This window comes from Argentina anserina, chromosome 7 (assembly GCF_933775445.1).
Source record: "Argentina anserina chromosome 7, drPotAnse1.1, whole genome shotgun sequence".
Classification (NCBI taxonomy): domain Eukaryota; kingdom Viridiplantae; phylum Streptophyta; class Magnoliopsida; order Rosales; family Rosaceae; genus Argentina; species Argentina anserina.
Genome location: NC_065878.1, coordinates 9,487,348 through 9,502,214, shown reverse-complemented (window position 1 = coordinate 9,502,214; position 14,867 = coordinate 9,487,348). Strand labels below are relative to the sequence as shown.

At 37.9% G+C, this 14,867-nt stretch overlaps 1 non-coding gene across 1 annotated transcript; it reads right to left on the bottom strand.

The window, feature by feature from the left end:
* Nucleotides 1-6,168: 6,168 nt before the first annotated feature.
* LOC126804278 (small nucleolar RNA R71) lies at nucleotides 6,169-6,275 on the bottom strand. Its single transcript, XR_007673232.1, has one exon. It is a non-coding gene; the product is annotated as a small nucleolar RNA R71 (small nucleolar RNA).
* Nucleotides 6,276-14,867: the final 8,592 nt, after the last annotated feature.

Sequence of the window (14,867 nt, the reverse complement as noted above, 5' to 3'; positions counted from 1 at the left end):
GTAAAGTATGATTGTGGGCTTAGTGGTGTTGATCCGTTGTGAAAAGGGTTTTAGACTTTAGATCTCTATTGTCAAGAATTGGGTTGATTACTGAATTGATGATTATTTACTAAGTGTTACTTGAATTTCTCCAATTAGCAACCTGAGATAAACTAACTTGTCTCCAATTCGCAAGTTTTGACACGTTGGAAGGTGAAGTTTTGACCGAGAGGATTGGCATTGAGATTAGGTTTTTTTTTTTCAATACAACATTGAGATTAGGTTTGGTTTTCCCGCCCAAAAACAAAAAGGGCTCCAAAATTAAAAAACAAATGCAGGGGTACAGATGGAAATAACATTTCCATTAGGTTTTTCCAAAATTTCAATTTTTTTTTCTGAATATACCCTAATCTGAATAAGATTAGGATTAGACCGATTAGTGCTCCTTATACATTAGTTAACACCTATCCCGATTTCATCTGCATCAAGAATTCACAAGGTGAAGCAAAACAGGAAATGACACTTGGTACTTGATCTAGATCACACACTACTGCACTCCACTGCAATCGATCGCCTATCTTCCCAAGAAGAATACTTGAAGGCCAAAACGTATGATCACGATCCTCTACAAGGTGATGTTCATAGATTCCACCATGATAACCAAGTTGAGGCCCCAAGTCAGGACATTTCTGAAGGAAACTAGTCAGTTGTTTGAGATGCACATATACATGACAGACAGTCGAGCCTACGCATCGCGAATGGCTCAACTCAACTGCTTGACCTTAGAAAAGAGTGGTTCACTTCTGGCTCTAGAGTAATATCATGTGAAGATCACAGCTCTAGAGGGCAGAAGAAGTGTCTGGATCTTGTGCATGGTTGCGAAGTTTCTAATGCCTTGATCCTTGATGATACGAGAGAGGCGTGGGCAAAGGAAAACCATGACAATTTGATAGTGATGAGAAGATATCACTTCTTCAAGTACAGTTCGCAGACAATGTGCCTCAATAACTGCAAGTCCCTAGCCGAGTTGAAGACGGATGAGGGTGATTATCTTGAACATATTCTTCAGGTTCTCAAGCAAGTCCATGCTATGTTATCTGTTCAAAAGCTGCCCAACACTACAAACGAACTGCATTGCATACATCAATATACAACTTCCACATCAATTCGGGAACCACTAGCGCAATACAGATGCTTGTGAGGAGAAGGAGAAGACATTCTGCTCCACACTATGGCCTTGGCTCGCCGGAACTCGCAGAAGCAGCCATGACGATTTTCAATTTGCAACCATTCTTCCAAGCATCGATGCTCCTAATCCAACATGCAATGGTGCAAGCCAGCACCACAGAGAGTCCCAAATAGAGGAGAAGGAAAGAACTTGTGTAATAACCCGAAATTTTCGAAACTAAATGTCGAGTATTTTCAAAGTGCTAAATTTGTGAAATTAATTCAAGACGACAATTGGTGGTTCGCGACATTTCGAAACGAAAACGGAAATGTTTTCGGAACGTTTAATTAGAAAAACGTTACGTTTCCGAACGAATATATCGATTTTATTCCGTCACTCGTTTGTGAAAACTTTTTCACGGAAGTTGTAGAGCTCGTCAATACAAGTTCATGGACACGTCACGCGCTCCAATCGGACGTCGTACGTAAAAGTTATTAACGATGAAAGTTAGTTTCCGATTTAGAAAGGGGTATAAAAGGAAATTAATCAGAAGTAGGGTTTCCATTTTCGGAAACCCTCTTCTCTCTCCTTACCCCGCGCCTCCATCACCTTCTCTCTCTTCTCTCTCGCTCTCTCCCCGATTTTCTTCCCTCTCTCAGAAATTTCGCCGACGATCACGCCGACCCGTGGTCCGTGTCACGCACCGCCGCTCTCAAAAGCCTCGCACGGCCCTCCTCGTCAAATCCTGAGAAGATCGTGCCCTCCCTCGTCGCCGTTCGTCACGTCGACGCACCTCGACCTCTGCTACGAATCGCCGTCGTTCAAGCTCTTCTCCGACAAAGCTAGGGTGCAGAGCAGGTGCGCCTCCATCACTCCTCAACCCCTGCAACACCTACGATCGAAGGAGGGGACGCGACGAAATCTCCTCGAGGAATCGACTCGATCGAAGCTCCACTGTTTGATCTAGGTAAGGATTGATGAAATTGTTTGTGGTGTGTGATTGTGCGATGTTTTGGGATTGATTGGGAGAATTTTAGATCGATTGGGAGGATTTTGGACGAGGATCGGAGGTGTAGGTGGAGAATGGAGCACCGCCGCCTTAGGCGGCGCTTGTGAGTGCGTGGAATGGCCTAGAGGCGGTGTGAGGCCGTGGGGAGGAAGAGGAGGAAGAAAATGAGAGAAATGGGGCGGCGGTGGCGTGCTACGCGCCGGTTTTAGGCTCGACGCGTGGGCCCCACGCGCTGCCACAGTGAGTGGCGCGTGAGCACCACGCGTGGCCTGCCGGAGGCGGCGGGTGTACCCCACGCGCCGCCGCGTGCGGCGGCGTGAACAGTGTTTCCGAAAAGGGTAATTTTGTAATTTATTTTTACGTACGGTAAATGTAAATTACTTTTAGTAAAGGTAAAAAGTAATTTTGGAAGGGTAATTAGGTAATTATTATTTACTGAGACAGTACGTACATTTTAATAGTATTTATACGTACAGGAATACGTAAACAGTATGTACTCGTACAGAGATACGTATTGGATGTGTATTTGTACATTAATACTTGAATAGTAAATACGTGAATAGTAAACAGTGAATAGTCTCAGTGAACAGTAAACAGCGAATAGTACTCAGTGAACAGTAAATTCGTAAAACCGAAAATTACTGAACAGTAACTGATTATTACTGTTTCGGCATTTAAAGGTTTACAAAAAGTTTCTAAGTTCTTTTCTTATCTTTTCAAGGTGATCGATAAATCAAGGAAATGAATTTTCTTCGGAAAATTGTGGAATTACGCTCGAGTCGATAAGGTGAGTAAAATCTCACATATTTACGAATCTACCCTTGCGGTGAATTCAAGATTTTTGCAAGAGTTTTAAATATTGAAATACGACATGTATATGATATAGTGGAATATATATATTCGTATAAATGGTAAATAAGTACTTATATATATAGTTTGCTATATTATATACTGTTATGAATTCATTGGAATTGATCATTTCGATGACGAGAATTATATGACGAGCATGTGAATTAATTTGTACAATATGAGGTGTGATTATTGTACGTGATTTTAATATGTGTTTGTTAAACGTTTTGTTTTCGGACGTGTTTATGAATTATGACACGTATACGATATAGTGGATTATATATATATTGTATAAATGGTAAATAAGTACATATATATATAGTTTGCTATATAATGTACTGTTATGATTTTATCGTGATGATGTCATTTCGATGACAAGATTTTATCGAGCATGTGATTTTGATTTGTACAATATGATGTGAGATTATTGTACATGAATTTTAACATGGAGATTGTTAAAATGTTGATTTGTCTTCGGACTTGATTTTTGTACAATATGATGTGAGATTATTGTACGTGTTTGGCAAGTCGGAACCTAGCCTTTGGCCGGGTGAAAGTTACGATACAGTTAGAGCTCTAGTCTGTCTGCCGGAGTACTGCATGTGAGGTAACGGGTGGTTATCGGCTCATGAGTACTCAGATTGTTTTGGATGTTGGGTAGCGGGTGGTTACCCAATATCAGCGGTGTACTACGTGAGGGGTAACAGATGTGTACCAGCGTTCATTAGTACCCGTATTATAAATGTCTTTGGGTGACCAGAAGGGTTGCCCGATTTCTCATTAGCACTTTCATTTCATATATTTTTGGGACAACCAGATGGGCCGTCCATTGACTCATGAGGGCATTTATAATTGTTGATTGTGATTTTTCGTATATATTGATATGCGAATTATATTTTCATTTTACTCATACGAGCTATAAGCTTACCGGGTTGTGTTTACAATCCCGGTGCACCAATTCGATGGTGTAGGGGATAATTCCGTAGGTGTTGATTAGTGGAGATTGAGTGACGACTCCGGAGACTCGAAGTCGTTCGTATCCTGCTTGTGGTGAGGTTTCTAGCATGGATTTGTGTGTGAGAATTTGTGTGGATTTAATTGTGAGTTTTGTGAGAGATTGTGAGGATTATTACATTTCCATCTTATGTAATGTTGAATTATAAATTTGGGTTGTAATAATTGGTTTCTGAGTTGTATTGAGAACTCAGTAATGATCCGCTGTGTATTTTAAATGATTTCGATTTCATTGAAATTGTTTATTGTTTAACGACTTTGAAATTTTGAGTTTTTAAGCTCGAAATTTTAGGGTCGTTACAACTTGATCGGTGCCGTAGCCTAGAATCGCCAGAAATGGAACTGGGTTAAAACCGGGTTGTCGGGTCACTTTCAAGCCTTTGATTCACGCCACATGATACAAACTAGTGCAAGCTACCACTACAAAGAGGTGCGCACGGAGGAGGCGAATAATTTCCGACCGGTGCCAGCCTCTAGAACCGCCAGTGATAGGAGCACAAAGTGTGAAGTTCGGAATGTATATATGCCCTATTCTTATGCTTTGTTATTTCTTATTTAGTTGTTTTATGTTCATATTTGTCATTTGTATGTTTTAGAAAAACTATGCCGAATTTAGATGATTTGATGATGAAATTGTGCTAAGTGTTCGAAATCCTTATTGAGCTAGGATTACTTACTCGACTAGGACTCTACTTTCCTATTCCTCAATCGTCGATTTCTTTTCAGGAAAAACAAATCCTATTTGGACAAGGAGTAGTGATGCCGTGATGCATTCCTAGTGAGACAAGGAAGTCATGTCCGAGTTGAAGAAGGAGAAGAAGAGGCCGGCCTAACTATTCCTAGTTGGACAATGAGAGATGCCGTGCAGCCCATATGTGTTTCCCGATTGGATTTGATGTCGAGTAATCGAGTTCTATCAAATGGCGTCGTTGCTGGGGATCCATAGAGATGGATCCCTAACTTTTAATTTCGAATTCATTGTTCATATTGTACATTTGTATATTTTTATCTTGTTTCGTTGTACATATAGTAAATATATCTTAGGTTGTTGTTTTGGTGCTTGAGTGAATGATTGTTATAGGTTGTAAATCGAACGGAATAGGTAAAGTCCATTTTGTTAATATTAGCCTTAACCCTTGATGCTAGCTCTCGGGTTTGCATGAGGTCGAGGGCGGCTTTTATTAACACTTAGAGATTTGTCTAACACCCAAGATTAAGTCCAGCTGAGTAAGGGGCACGCTCTCTTATTACCCTGGTGCATGGAACCAAAATTGGATCTCAGAGAACTATTGACTGACATACATCTCGGTGATGGAGTTGATAGGGAGTTCGCTGTCCGTAGTTCAACAAATGAGTCCTACCATATTCACTATATCTAATTGAGGTACACGGCCTTCTGAAACAAAGACTTGTTCTTGTGTCTAGGCATCCATACTTAGGCCGCACGTCCACCTTGGTTTACAACTTAGAATCAATCGATCGTTCAACAATTGAAACGGCAAAAAGAACTTGTGAATTGTATGAACTTTTGTAAACGTAAAGAACTAACTGTTTGTAAAGTTGACAATATAGTTGCCGTGCCTCTTCCATAAGTGTGTCGTGTATATGACTAAGGAAGGGCATGGTTTCATGACTTCATTATATATTCTTCGATGCTAACTCTATAACTTTCGTGTCACAGGAACTATGCATGTCCGAAATATCTAAGAGAATACAAGAGCTCAAAGATCGAATTCAAGCACTTAGAGATTTAAACAACTTTTTCACGAGTGGACCCTTGGATTTCGAATCATCTCCAAGCAATTGAATTTTAAACTCTCCACTTAGATCAGAAGAAGAGGAGGACCCTTCCTTCCCCTTCGTCTTCAATTCAGAGTTAGACACAATTGCGGACCGTGATATAATTCTTGTTGGTACTCCAATGGCACTCAGGAATGTGTTCATCCCCACCATCCCTGAATCACCTTCATGCATTGCTTTCACTCCGCCTGATGAAGCCAACTTCTCCATTCCAGTTTAATTGTTTCCATTTACCCTTAAGGACGATGCTAACCATTGGTTGTACTCTTTGCCTGCATGAATCATCACCAGATGGGACGAAATGACTAGGAGGTTCTTAAAGCAATTCTTCCTTGCTCAACTCACGAAAAGACTTAAGAGGGAGATTCAGAACTTCACCCAAAAGGATGGTGATTCACTCTATGAGGCATGGGAGAAATTTCAAGAACTACAAAGGAAGTGCCCTCACCATGGTATTTCGTTGGATGACTTGGTGCAATTATTCTATGAAGGATTCGACACCACCAATAAGAGCATGGTGGATTCAGCACGTGGCTGCACATTCATGAACAAGACTGGTCAAGAAGCTTGTACCTTGATTGATGACTTGGTCGACAACAATCGCTAATTTAGTTCAAAGGAGAAGAGAGGAAGCAAGAGCCGTGGGGTGTATGATGTTGATGCAAGAAATCAGATGCCTACTTTAGAAAGGAAGCTTGATGTTCTAGTCAAGGAATTCAATGGTTCGAGCATCAACACTCAAGCGTGTGGCATTTATTCTTTCAAAGATCACACAACCGAAAATTTTCCAAATGGTGCAATGACTAAAGAAGAGTTAAACTTCATACAATCCTTACTCGAACACATACAATCATGGGCTTAAAGATCATCCAAAATTTCGTTGGAACAACAATGCTCAACCGTCCAATGCTCAAGGTCAAGGACCTCGTCCTTCAGGTTTGTTTGTGAGGCCTCAGGTACCTTAAGGTTCTATTCCCTTTAACTCTAATATTCATGGTTCGAATAATGTATCTGCACCTAATTATGATGAACTTTTGAAGTCCCTTGCTCAAGGGCAACAAAATTTAAACTCTGCTACTCAAGCTTTAGTTACAGGCCAACAAGCTCATTCTAAGGACATAACCGAGCTTAAGAAGTAGATGGGACAAATGATCAACTTCATGGGCAAGATCCATGAAGGAGGAAAATTACCGAACCAAACTGAGCCTAATCCTAACGTGAAAGCCATGATGACGAGAAGTGGGAGGATCTTGGATGCTCCATTGCAGCAAACCAAAAAGATCGTGCCTTCTAAAGGAAACGAGGCCGAGAGTTTCAATGTCAATGACTTAGAGAAGGACCCTGCCTCCTCTAAGGCTAATGATGCCGTGCCTCTACCCCAAGGAGATCATGCGTGCATGACAAAGGTAAGGATCCTAACTCTAGTGGTTTGGTTTCAACTAATTATCTTCCTCGTGTTCCCTTCCCCAATAGATTTGCAAAGCAAAAGAAGGATGACTCTGATCAAGCCATACTCGACATCTTCAAGAAGGTGGAAGTGAACATGCCTCTTATTAAATTCATACAACAGACTCCTAGGCATGCTAAAGTTTACCTTTAAAACTTTGGGAAGAACATTAAGAACTACAAATAATATTGACAATAGAGCTCTGAGTAAATCAATGGATAAAACACCTTTTGAATTATGGTATGGTATAAAGCCAAGCTTGCACCATTTTTATGTTTGGGGATGTAATGCAAAATCTAGAATTTACAATCTCAATTTAGATAAACTTGATCCAAGGTCAGTTAGTTGTCATTTTATAGGTTACAGTGAAAAATCTAAGGGTTATAAACTCTACTGAAGTAAACATTCTCTCAGAATTTTTGAAACTCATCATGTTAAATTTTTAGGAGAGACTCAATTTAATGCAGACTATGTAAATTTATCTACTAAACTTGCAGAAATCACAAAAAATTCTGGAGTTTCACTTAACCTAGAAAATCAAGTTGTTTCACCAAATATCACATATTTGACTCAAGAAAATCAAAGTTTATTTGAAACTGTAATTTTAGGGCAAGAAATGAATACTTAAACACATCCTGAGCCATCAACTCAAAATATTTCAAAAGATATGAAAATAGATCAACCTGCATACAATAATGAAAATCTAAAAACTAATGCAAAACCACTAGATCCTGAAGAAGAACCTGAACTAGTCCATGAATTTAGAAGATCTAAGAGAGAAAGAGCTCCAACTTTTTGAGGGCAAAGTGTGTTTTTAGTGTTTTCTCAAGAAATTGAGGATGCATTTGTAACAGACATTGATCCAGTCTCTTTTAATGGCTTGAAGCCGTGAATGCAGAAATTGAGTCCATGAAGTCAAATCATGTTTAGGATTTAGTTGAGGCTGATAAAAATCAAAAGGCTATAGGTTGTAATCCATGAGTCCTATAATTCATGAGTCAAAGAATAAGTCACCCCCTTTAACATAATTCATGAGTCCTATAAATCCCTTTAACACTATTCATGAGTCCTATAATTCACATCTCAAACAATAGGTCTTATTTGTGGTGCCTATAATTCACATCTCCTACATTCATTTTACTTTGATTCAAATATGATTTAGTATAATGTTTATCCATATTTAATATTTATTACAAGTATGCTAGTTTAATTTATACTAGAAACTGCACACACCCTATGGGTTATGGGTGTGGGAAAGTCGACAGTTATCAATGTGAATAAGTGGGTGATTTATTTATGAAAATATTTATATTTTGACCGTAATACCTATATTTATTTGATTGTCAGTGTGAGATATGAAAATAGTGTTTTCAGAAGTTCATTTTTTAGTGATATTTAAGTGCTCACTTTATAGTAGTAAAGATATAAAGTAAAAATAGACATTTTTAATTTAGGATAGTTTTATTAACACACCCTTACTTGTTATTGACACACCCCATCAATAATATAAGTTAATAACAACAAAGGAAAAATAGTATGATACATTTAAAAATTAATAAAAAATATAAAAAATGTGTTAATAACAAAAAAAAAGGTGTGTTAATAACAATTCCCTTAAATATAGATGTTATCTCACCTTCATACTCACAAATTCAAAAACACCTCATATATTCCCATTATACATTCTCCCTCTGTTTAGATAATCCATTTTTTTTTGTTTTCTTTAATACTTTATGCAATGAATCGATTGACAAAATATTTAATGAAAGACTAAGAAGAAGCTGCCGCGAGAAACCGTCGAAGATTTATGTTCATGAATGCCGGTGCCTTGCTAATCCAAAATATGGAGGAGCCTCAATTGGGGGTTCTCCAAAAGGTCACGAGTATATTGCAAAAGATTGAGAGATAATGGATCCATGATTGAAAGCCTTATACTTCACAGATCCATGCAGGTATGAACCAAACATATTTCGTAGGAGATATAAAATGCAACCTTGGGTCTTTAACATGATGATGCGCAATGTGGCCAACTATCATTCATATTTTGTTCTGAAAAGGGATGTTATTGGGAGTGTCAGCTTATCCACCGAACAAAAACTGACTTGTGCCATGAGGCAGCTCGCTTATGGCATAACAACTGACATGTGTGAGGATTACCTAGATATGGAAAAAATTCACTACAATTGAGCATTCCACCCAGGCAATATTGTCACACCCCGAATTTTGGATAATAAAATTTAAATTCAAAAACGTAGAAAATTCTCATATTACGTTTTTAGCCCGGTGGGCCTCCCCGTTAAACACATAATTTTATATTATTTCTATAAATATTTAAACAATTATAATAATGAAACGCTAGAATATTGCACTGATAGGAGCATGCTATAAGAGAGTGAACAAAACTTCGTTTGTTGATGGCGTTATAAAGCCCTCAATCATGCTCTTGGTAGTGACATGGATTATTAAACTTTATACATATAAATCTCTTGATTATTTCATTATTTTTATTACATTATGTTACAAATATCATCAAAGTAGTGATGAAAAAATCATAATTTTGAGATATGTAGCGTTTTAGAAATAAGATTATCAAATGTATTGTAACATTTTATTTATTTTACTATTATAAATATTTATAAAAAAGAAATATTTTAATTACAAAATTTGTTTTATGTTAATTGTGTCATATAATGCTAATGAGCTGGGCCGACCCGCATCTAGCCAAACATGGGCTTGGGCCGTGGGCTGAACCGAGCTTAATATTTAAGTAAATGGGCCGGCCTGAGCACGAGCACGATTTTGGCCCACTTAAAATGGACCAGCCCGTTTGCCACCTCTACCTAAACCATGGATTTGTGCACCGTATTGTAAACAATGAACTCAATAAGTTTTTAAACTCATATGAGTAAACTTGACTCAAGATAAACATAATTATAATATATAAGCAATGATATTTAAATCTACATAATACACTCACATAAATGCATGGTAGAGATTAGTATTTCTTGCATGAAAGCATAGTACATGAACTCACATCAATATACAACAAATGAAAGAAACAAGTAAACACACAACTCAACCCGAAACTGTGAAACCTCAATTTGGTAACCATGATAATGACTCACACTCGGTTTTCTTTTAAAATACAATATCTCTTTCTCAAAGGGAAACAAATAACAAAATCATATCTTGAGAATTTAACAACTAAACAACTAACACAAACATAACACAATTAAATTTCCTTTAAAAAACATGCACTTATGAGACTCAAATAACCCCATTTGGTTACCCATTATGTTGTGTAATGACAGATATACTAGAGCTCTAACTGATCATAACCAATCACCCGGCCAAAGGCTTGGTTCGCGATTTGATTGCCACTGTCACCACTGTGACTCAGGTTCGAAGTCCAGAAGTTTTTTTAACACAACTCAAGTAAAAAACAACTCGTACAACCTATCAATCTCTTCATGATAATATTGTACCTAAATTCAAGTGACTCTTGTAACAACACAATATAAACAAAACCATGCCAATAAACTAATTTACCATAAGGTACATTTTCTTCCATTTCGGTCTCATCCGCCAACATTAACTAATTAAGCAACAATAGCATTATAGAATTTCATATAGTAATTTATATATGTATATTGTTATTACCATTAATTGCACATATACAAATAGACTATACTATATCAATAACAACATGCATATTCTAAATTCATTCTCAATATAAAACATAGTTCATAATCACCAAAACCTCTTAAAATCATTTTATTAAAAATTTCATTTTACTTACCCATGACCATAGACGATTAAGTTCATGTAATTTTAAACCAAAACATATTTTTATAACATTTTTTTGTATAAGTTAAAGATACATGGACTATGTTAACAACTCAAATTAAATTTGTAATAAGTCAAATTTACTCACCTCAACTCCTATTGCGTGTTCTACACATAATACAAAAGTCACTAGTCAATGCAACCCACTCTATATCAAGTATCACATACATAATCATATCAATGTTGTAACTCATTAACACTTGAGACATAATAACAACGATCCTACTTCCCCCACTTAAAACTAAAATCTGTAACAAGGCCACTTGGCCCGCAACCTTATTTATGAATTTTAAAGTCTTTGAACTATCCAACATATTGCTATATGATACCATAGTGGATTGGAATATTAAATCCACACGGATCAACCACCAAATACGGTGAATCTACGAAACTCTAACATACTCATTGACTACCAAATACTACAAATTATATACCAAAATACTTGTATTGACGAAAATATCATCATAGAGTATAAAAATACTCCAAAAAGGGTCAAAGTAATTGCCACAGTTCACCATAAGCTGCTGCATTGAATGATGTGACCCACTACATCAAACACCTAGAACAAAGTCTCAAGAACATTTTTCATATCTGAAGCAACCCCAAATTTGATCAAAAATTTCCCAATCACTTCCACTTAGGAGAGGGTTGAAACCCTAGAATTTCAAATTCTCCAATCTGCCTCTACACTTCAAATTGCTTCAAGAGGCATGGAGGGACTGATGTACATCTCCTAAGCTTCAAAAAACCCCAAGAGTCATCGTCGGAGCTACAAGATATTTGGCAGTGCAAAGAAATTTGCCGCCCCCTCATCAAGGCTTTAATTTGTAGTATTGAGCCAGAAATGAGGCCATAGACCCTTGCAAGTACGACCAAAGGAAGGAGGTGACGGAGTTTAGGATGGTGTCATTGCCATAAGGTATCAGAATCGACAGAACAAGTTGGAAATGGGAGTTAGGTCACCGCCGGGTTTCCGGGTCGTCTTGGAGCCTTCGATTCACGTAGTCTAACGCAAACTGGTGCAAGCCACCACCAAATGGAAGCTTACGACTGAGGGATAAGTCGATATGGGCTGGTGGCGACCTTAGGCGGTGCCGAAAAAGCCGGGTCGGGTTGTATGAATTTGATACTGAAGAGGTGTACGACTAAGAGAAAGAGAAGAAAATGGTTATGTGCCAAAATGAAACTTTAATGGTAAATTTTTCTATTTATACTTAAAATTTCCAAAACCAGATTACTTTCGCTAATCATAACTTCTTCAGAAGATTTCTGAATTATGTGTGTCACGTGTCTATAAACTCATATCGTCGAGCACTATGACTTTCAACAAGAAAGTTTTATGAGAAAACCAATGAGTTAAATGCCAACTCTTTGACCCCTCATTCTAACATTTCTGAGTAACTATTCACTCGAACACTTTCGGTTTCACACTCATACTGAAAAGTTAGACCAACACCAAATTAATAATATCCCGAAAGTACTTATGAATTTATTATAAATTTCTAGGATATTTCAAATATGGAATGTGTATCACGAGACTCACCTCTCTTGACCAACACTGGAGGATTTACACTGACTGCTCGACAAGGCACTGGGGACGGTTTCCAAGCATGATAGGGAGCCTTGATTGCATGCATTGGTAATGGAAAAATTGTTCATCTAGTGGGTAGGGCAATACACTGGCTATAAGGGGAAACCAACAATCATCTTAGAGGCAGTGGCATCTTATGACACTTGAATTTGGCACGCTTTCTTCGGACTTTCAGTTTCCCTCAACGATATTAATGTCCTTGGATGTTCACTTTTGTTCAATGATGTGTGTCGTGATGCAACTCTTCAGGTGAACTACGAGGTTGGTAATAGGCATTATGACCAATATTATTATCTAGTTGATGACATATATGCAAAATGTGGTGCATTTCAAGCTGCAATTAGAAACCCAAGGAGTCCACAAACGAAACATTTTACAAAGATGCAGCAAGCATACCAAATGTACGTGGAGAGAGCATTTGACATTTTTCAAGCTCGTTGGACAATCATAAGTGACTAGCTCGTGGGTGGAGTAAAGAGAATCTTCAATACATCATGATGACGTGTATTATCTTGCATAATATGATTGTTGAAAACAAGCACGATGAAGATGAAGCCGTGTGATTTGATATAAATGATATCCTAACCAAACTAAGGAATGAGCGAATATATGAAAGACCAAAAGGTGTTGACACTATTGTCGATCGCAATCCAAATCTTATAAATCAGTTTTTACCCTGATACATGGAGGTTAGATGTCCAGTGATAAATAAAAACCTCTAAGAAGATCTAGTCGATCACCTATGGAACATGAAGCTACAAGAGGATGATGTCAACTAGAGACTTAGAGGAACTTTAGTGCTTTTAATAAGTAGTTATGTTATCATGATTAGTGGTCATTGTCACACCCCAGGACCATTTTCGGTCGAGAGATGCAACAGTAATCACCGTAGTCTTAAATTAGTGTCAATCGCTGCGGGATCCTACGCACTGACAACACCAACTCACGATCACAAGGCTAGGGGTAAACATAAATAACAAATGAAATCCAGATATGAAGCAAAATGGTTGCATTACAAAATAGAGCAAGGTAGCAAATAGTTCTGAGACAATTAACAACAATGTGAATGAAACATGTCATCATAATAAGTATGACCAATGAGAAAGGAAAGCAAGTCTGAATGCAAATAAACAAAGTACGCGACAATGCGTTTATTGAAGTAGCAACGGAGATCGAGAAACAAAGAAATCGCACTAGAAGTTGGCTCCTCGGTATCAGAAGTAAACCACGAGTGAAGCAACACCACTAGCACCTAGTCCAAGTCCTCACAAACCAGATGCCAGGTACTTGAAAAGTATGGGTGAACACTCGTCCTCGCTAACCCGATGCGGGTGAGACGATCCAACCGTAGTTAGGTTTGAAAATCATTTATATATATATATACATATATATAAATATAACCGTATATATGTACACCATTAGCGTATAAACATGTAACAAAAGTCAAACCGCGACTATAACAATTCTCGTAAAGTTTAGGACAAGTTAAGTAAAATCATGCAGATGTAAATTATGTGACTTGGCCCGATATATCAAATACACTGATAAGGTATATCCAACCCGACTGGCTCTAAGGTTCGCCTTCGGGCAAACCGAAAGCCAATAATGTACTACGGTGCCAGACATCAGGACACGATTATTACCGTAGTAATAAGTCACACAGTGCCGGACATCAAGACTACAGAATCACCATGATTGTGCCCGGACATTAAGATGCAGGATTCACCATATAAAAATAAAACATGCAGTGGCAGATATCAGTACACGGAATCACCGACTTATAATCATACATAAATAAGAGAGTCAGTCTCGAGACAATACGACCAAAATAAAATGTAAATAAATGCAAGCATGCGACAAGAGACGTATAATATATATATTATATATATAAAAAACCACTAACCCGGAAGGTACCGGCTCACTCTACCTGAGATAGCAGTGCCGAAGTCTGCGCCTGAAGTCTCGCTCCTCGTGCCCCACGTAGATTCACGTCCCTCAAGTCACTACGCAAGTTGTGAAAAAAGAGTTGGTAACGTTTAAAGTGTTTCGGTCAATTTAACAGACATTAACTGGTTGGGTAAGTTGGCTAATCAAGTCGAGGTTTTGAAATCGTCGGTTGTTTACTCAATTATGAGTATGAGTTTACGATTAACATAAGTTGACA